Raw genomic sequence first — 7,310 nt, forward strand, 5'->3', positions numbered from 1 at the left:
CCACCCTTATCTGCTTTCCGGAGGGACCACTCTCTCCGTAACTCCCTTGTCCGCTCCACACTCCCCTCCAGCCCCACCACACCCGGCACTTTTCCCTGCAACCGCAGGAAGTGCTACACCTGCCCCCATACCTGCTCCCTCACCCCCATCCCAGGCCCCAAGAAGACTTTCCACATCAAGCAGATGTTCACCTGCACATCTGCTAAAGTGGTATACTGCATCCGCTGTACCCGTTGTGGCCTCCTCTACATCGGGGAAACCAAGCGGAGGCTCGGGGACCGCTTTGCAGAACACCTACGCTTGGTTCGCAATAAACAACTGCACCTCCCAGTCGCAAACCATTTCAACTCCCCCTCCCATTCCTCAAACGACATGTCCATCCTGGGCCTCCTGCAGTGCCACAATGATGCCACCCGAAGGTTGCAGGAACAGCAACTCATATTCCGCTTGGGAACCCTGCAGCCCAATGGTATCAATGTGGATTTCACAAGCTTCAAAATCTCCCCTCCCGCTATCGCATCCCAAAATTTTTTTTTTCGGTCCCCGCCTCCCTACCTTTTTCTTCCTCCCCCCTATCCCCCCTTCCACCCTAAAGCCCCACCCCCATCTCCTACCTACTACCCTCATCCCGCCCCTTGACCTGTCTGTCCTCCCTGGACTGACCAATCTCCTCCCTACCTCCCCACCTACACTCACCTTTACTGGCTCCATCCCCACCTCTTTGACCTGTCTGTCTCCCCTCCACCTATCTTCTCCTCTATCCATCTTCTATCCGCCTCCCCCTCTCTCCCTATTTATTTCAGAACCCCCTTCCCCTCCCCCATTTCTGATGAAGGGTCTAGGCCCGAAACGTCAGCCTTCCTGCTCCTATGATGCTGCTTGGCCTGCTGTGTTCATCCAGCTCTGCCACATACTGGTTTAAGGCAGTTTTAAGTCAGTTTCTCGCTGACGTCCCTGTGCTGATTACATGACCCCGACAATGTGCCATACTCACCGTACGGAACAGGATCCACTCATTATGACGGTAATCAAGCGTGCCGCCAAATTCGTGTGTCAAGTGGGTTTCATCGATATACTTCAACAACTCAGTGACCGAGCTTAGCATAACAACCTGCAGGGAAAGCAGAGACAGCCAGCTCACACTCACACACACACAATCAGGAAGGAGCTCTCACCTTCAACACAATCCATCAGCACAAAGAAGACACAATTTCTCTCATGACCTCTGACATCCCTAAAGTGACTCATGGCCAATAATGTAACTTTTGATGCATAGTCACCATGCAATGTGGGCGATACTTTGAAGTTAAAGGGAAGAGAAATTTGGCTCCAATCACATTAATGACACAGCCATATTACAGCTGTGGCTGCATTTGGAAAGCACCTTATTGTCTGTAAAGCACTCCAGGATGTCCTTATGTAAACATATGAGGTAAAGAAAGGCAAGTTGGTCTTCTGAAGAAACAGACAGACAAAGAGAGAGAGAGAGAGAGAGAACAACAGACAGAAGGAAAGACACATAGAGAGGTCACAGAGAAAGGACAAGATACACAGTGGGAAAGTGAGATAGAGAAAGGGAAAGTGACAGAAAAACGGATTCAGAGAGAGCACAGAGAAAAAGGTGAGATACAGGGAGGGTGCATTGCTGGACTTAGTTTTAGGAAACAAAACCAGGCAAGTTGTAGAAGTGTTAGCTGGCGAGCATATTGGTGACAATAACCATAACTCAATAAGAGTTAAGATATTTATAGAAAAGGACAAAGATGGACCAGAGGTTTCTAATTTGGGGGGAGACCGATTGTAATATGATAAGACAGGTTCTGGTCGAAGTGCAGCAGCTACTAACAGGAAAATCCACATTAGAGCAGCAGGAGACATTCAAAAGGGAAACAGTGAGAGTGCAGGGCCAACATGTTCCTGTAAAGGTAAGCGCTAAGGCTAGGAAGTGCAGAGAGCCCAGGATAGTCAAGGGATGGACAGGATTGGATAAGGAAAAGAAGGAAAGCTTATTGTGGATACTAAAGGTCAAAACAGCGAATGCCCGAGAGGAATATAGAGAGAAAAACAGAAGTTGCTGGAAAAGTTTAGCAGGTCTAGCAACATCTGTGAAGAGAAATCAGAGTTAACGTTTCAGGTCAAGTGACCCTTCCTCAGGACTTGGAAGGTTACTCAAAAAGCACATTAGGAGAGTGAAGAGGAAGCATATAAAAACACTGTTGGGCAACATTAAGGAAAATCAAAGGTGTAAAGGCTTTACAAAATAACCAGGGAAAGAGGGGCCCGTTAGGGACCAAAGTGGTAATCTCTGTGGGAGACTGGTCAATAAAGTAAGAGTCCTTGGGTTCCAGGGCAATTGGACAAATTGGATCCAAAATGGGCTTCATGATAGGAGGCAGAGGGTGAGGGTTGAGGGTTGTGACTTGAAACCTGTGCCCAGTGGGGTACCACAGGATTCAGTGTGGTGACCCTTGTCAAGTGTTGTGTACATTAATGATGTAGATATGAATGTTGGAGGTTTGATCAGTAAGTTTCCATACAATATAAAAACTGGTGTGATAAAAAGCAAGGAGGAAAAGTTTAGACTATAGGTGGTATGGATGGGCTGAACTGTGGCAAAAGGAAGTTAATCCTGAAAAGTGTAAGGTGATGCCTTTTGGGAGGAAGAACAGGGCAATGGAGTACACATTGCATGGTACAGAACTATGAAATACAGATGGTCACAGGGACCTCAGTGAGCATGTCCATGAATCCCTGAAGGCAGCAGGACAGGCAGACATGGAGGCTAAGTCAAGTCATTGAATACAAGAGCAGGGAGGTTATGTTGGAGCTGTGTATAACTTTGTTTAGGCCACAGCTGTGTGTAGGTCTGGTCTCTGCACTATAGGAAGGATGTGATTGCACCGGGGTGGATACAGAGGAGATTCACCAGGATGTTGCCTGGGATGGAGCAGTTTAGCTATGAAAAGAGGTTGGATAGGCTGGGGTTATTTTACCAAGAGCAGAGAAGGCTGAGGGGGGGACCTGATTGAGATGTACAAAGCTATGAAGGGCATTGACAGGTTGACAGAGGTAGAGAGGATAGACAGGGGTAGAGGGGTTAGACAGGGTAGACAGGAAGAAACCATTCACCTTAGTAAAGGCATCAATAATGAGCGGCACAGAGTTAAGGTAAGGAACAGGAGAAAATTAGAGGGGATTGAGGAGAAATGTTTTCACCCAAAGGGTGGTAGGTATCTGGAACTTAATGCCTGAAAGCATAGTACAGGCAGGAACTCAAAAAACTTTTCAAAAGTACTTACATGATCATCTTGAAACACTACAACAAACAAGTGCTGGAAAATGGTATAAGAAGAGACAGATACCTGATGGGCCAAAGGACCTCTTTCCATGCTGTATAATCTCTATGACTCTCTGAGAGACAGAGAGAGGACAAGACTCAGGGAAAGACAGAGAGGGGGGAGGGGGAAGAGAGAAACAGAGTCAGAGGGGGGAAGACAGTCAGAGAGAGAGAGAGAGATAGAGGGAGAAAAACAGAGAGAAAAGAGAGAGAGAAAGAAAGAAAAAAACAGAGAGAGAGGAAGAGATACAGAGAGAGAGAGGAAAAGAGTGGAAGGGAAAAAGAGAGAGGAGAATAAGAGACTCAGAGAAAGAGAGACATGGAAGGAAGGAGGGAGTCACACAGAGTGAGTCACAGAGAGGAGAAACATGAGAAAGAGAGAGAGATGAGAAACCAGGAGGTAGAATAGAATAGAATATCCTTTATTGGTAGAGGGAAGATTACTACTTACTGGGAGTTTCAGGATAAAGTCATCCTGATTGAATCGGAAGCTTATGTCAGAGATAGCACGCTGGAAGAATCCAGTGGGGCGCAGGACCAGCACCAGCTGCAGATTTTCTGGACACGTGGCCTATAGGGAACCAGATGGAAAACATTCATTTCTCACAAATAATTCAGTCCCCGATGATTCAGAGCAAATTCCTGGCTGAATGGAAAGGTTAGGTAAGAGCATCAATAGATCCCGCAGCAAGCAAGCTGACCCAGTGAGATTCACACTAACCCATACGGAATGCCAGTATTCCCACCATGACGTGGGCCAAACCAACATGCCTTAAGTTCATTAATGGGACATGGGTGATGCTGACTGGGCCAGTATTACTGTCCATCTCCAATTCCTGGATTTTGACCCAGTGACAGCCATTTGGGTGACTTTTGAAATGGCTGAGCAAGCTGCTTAGTTTATCAAAGAAAGACTCTCCTTCATGGTTACCCTCAGGTTAAACATTAACATTCCTCCCTCTCTCTATTACAATGCAGCTCTATGGTCCAGGTGGACTATAGCAACAGTTGGTAGGGAGTTGTCCTAGGATTCCTCAACACTGACTCCAGATCCCAGGAAGTCTCATGGCATTAATTATGGGCAAGAAAACTTCCTGCTGCTTACAATGTACCCCACACCTCCTTCAGTTGATGATCGAGTACTCCTCAATGTTGAGCAACACTTGAACAACACAGTGTATGGGCACGGAATGTACTCTGGGTGGGGGATTTCAATGCCCACCACCAAGAGTGGCTCGGCTGCAGCACTACAGATCGAGCTGGTCAGGTCCAAAAGGACATAGCTGCTAGACTGGGTCTGCGGCAGGTGGTGAGAGAACCAACAAGAGGGAAAAACATACTTAACCTCAACCGCATCACACTGCCTGCCACTGAAGCTTCTGTCCCCACTTTGTGAACTGTACCAATCACCAGAAACCTGGAGGATAAGTATCACAAACAGGGTAGCACAGTCAAGGAGAAAGTTTGAATAACACGAAGGTTCAGTGCAGTATGACAGCCCAGGATGTGAGATGGGGGGGTGATGGCCTAATTGTATTATCTCTGGACTATTAATCCAGAGACGTGGGTTCATATCCTGCTATGGCAGATGGTGGCATTTGAATTCAATTGCTAAAAAAATTGGAATTGAGAGTCTAATGGAACTGTTGCTAATTGTCAAGAAAAACCCACTTAGTTCATCAATGTCCTTTAGGGAAGGATATTTGCCATCCTTACCCAGTCCGGGCCTTTGTGTGACTTGATGTGGTTGACTCTTAACTGAACTCTTGAGTGATGATGGATGGATAATAAATGCTGGCCTGGCTAGCAATGTTCACATCCTGTGAATGAATATTTTTTTTTAAAAAATCACTGAAGTTCCAGGACAGACACTGATAAATCGCAGGGCTCCACACACAGTGACCTGCAATGCAATGTTGGTTTAATAAGCAATCTCCTGGAGAAAATCACGCAAGTTGCCTTTACTAGGTACTGATGAACTGCACTATGATGTAATTGTTGTGCCGTATTGATCATAAAGTATAAAGATGCATGGAGGTGGTGGAGCTGATTAAATGATCTTTTTTTCATTTAAGTGATAGTGTATATATTAAATGTGCACCATAATCTTATCCCAGAGTGTGGTGAACTGTTGCCAGGTTTTGTGGGTAGCTCTATCTCTCAGCAATGCCTTCAAGGGAAAGGCAGACTGACTGTGCATTGACGCATATCATATCATACAGAAGGCCAGCGATTTTAGACAAAATGTAAACGTACACAGTTGTACAGGGCCGTGGTGAGACCACATCTGGTATACCATGTCACCTATAGTCTCCTCGTTTGAAAAGGGAGGGTTCATTGCTGGGACAACAGGGATAATGTTATGAGGAAAGGTTGAACAGGTTTTTTTTAAAATAGAATCGCTAGTGTGGAAGCAGGCCATTCAGCCCTTCTAGTCCACACTAACCCTTGAAGACCATCCCACCCAGACCCAGCCCCTACCCCATCCCCGTAACCCTGTATTTCCCATAGCTAATCCACCAAGCCTGCACATCCCTGGACACTATGGGAAATTTCCCAATGGCCAATCCACACAACCTGCATATCTTTGGATTGTGGGTGGAAACCGGAGCACCCACAGGAAACCCACACAGACAGAATGTGCAAACTTTGCACAGTCACCCGAGGCTGGAATCAAACCTGGGTTCCTGATGCTGTGAGGCAGCAGTGTTAACCACTGAGCCCATACCCACTGAGTTTAGAAGAATGAGAATGAAACTTATTGAAACATTCAGGATGCTGAAGGGACTGGATATATTGGATACTGGGAGGGTGTTTCTTTATGAGAGAGATGATAATTAGGGGACGCACTTTTAAAATGAGAGGTCTCCCTTTTAGCATGGAGATTAGGAGGATTTCTTTCTCTGAGATGTTCATTACTCTGTAGATTCTCTTCCCCATAAAGCAGTGGAGGCTGGGTTATTGAATTTATTTTGGACTGAGTTAGACCAATCTTTCATAGACAAGGGAGCAAAGGGTTATGGGGGTAGGTGGGAAAGTGAAGACGAGACCACAAGCAGATCAACCACGAACGTATTGAACGATAGGATAGCTCAAAAGGCCAAAAGGCCTACCCTGCTCTCAAACCCCATTTTCCCATAACTCTCAGGTCAGTGTGATCTCCTAGACAACAAGGTGCAGGGCTGGATGAACAAAGCAGGCCAGGCAGCATCATAGGAGCAGAAAGGCTGATGTTTCGGGCCTAGACCCTTCATCAGAAATGGGGGAGGGAGAGAGGGGGAGGCGGATAGAAGATGGATAGAGGAGAGGATAGGTGGAGGGGAGACAGACAGGTCAAAGAGGTGGGGATGGAGCCAGTAAAGGTGAGTGTAGGTGGGGAGTTAGGGAGGGGATAGGTCAGTCCAGGGAGGACGGACAGGTCAAGGGGGCGGGATGAGGTTAGTAGGTAGGAGATGGGGGTGGGGCTTGAGGTGGGAGGAGGGGATAGGTGGGAGGAAGAACAGGTTAGGGAGGCGGGGACGAGCTGGGCTGGTTTTGGGATGCGTTAGGGGGAGGGGAGATTTTGAAGCTTGTGAAATCCACATTGATACCATTGGGCTGCAGGGTTCCCAAGCGGAATATGCGTTGCTGTTCCTGCAACATTCGGGTGGCATCGTTGTGGCACTGCAGGAGGCCCAGGATGGACATGTCGTCTGAGGAATGGGAGGGGGAGTTGAAATGGTTCGCCACTGGGAGGTGCAGTTGTTTATTGCGAACCGAGCGTAGGTGTTCTGCAAAGTGGTCCCCGAGCCTCCGCTTGGTTTCCCCGATGTAGAGGAGGCCACAATGGGTACAGCGGATGCAGTATACCACATTAGCAGATGTGCAGGTGAACATCTGCTTGATGCGGAAAGTCTTCGTGGGGCCTGGGATGGGGGTGAGGGAGCAGGTATGGGGGCAGGTGTAGCACTTCCTGCGGTTGCAGGGAAAAGTG

Source organism: Rhincodon typus, chromosome 14, assembly GCF_021869965.1.
Source record: "Rhincodon typus isolate 14 chromosome 14, sRhiTyp1.1, whole genome shotgun sequence".
NCBI lineage: Eukaryota > Metazoa > Chordata > Chondrichthyes > Orectolobiformes > Rhincodontidae > Rhincodon > Rhincodon typus.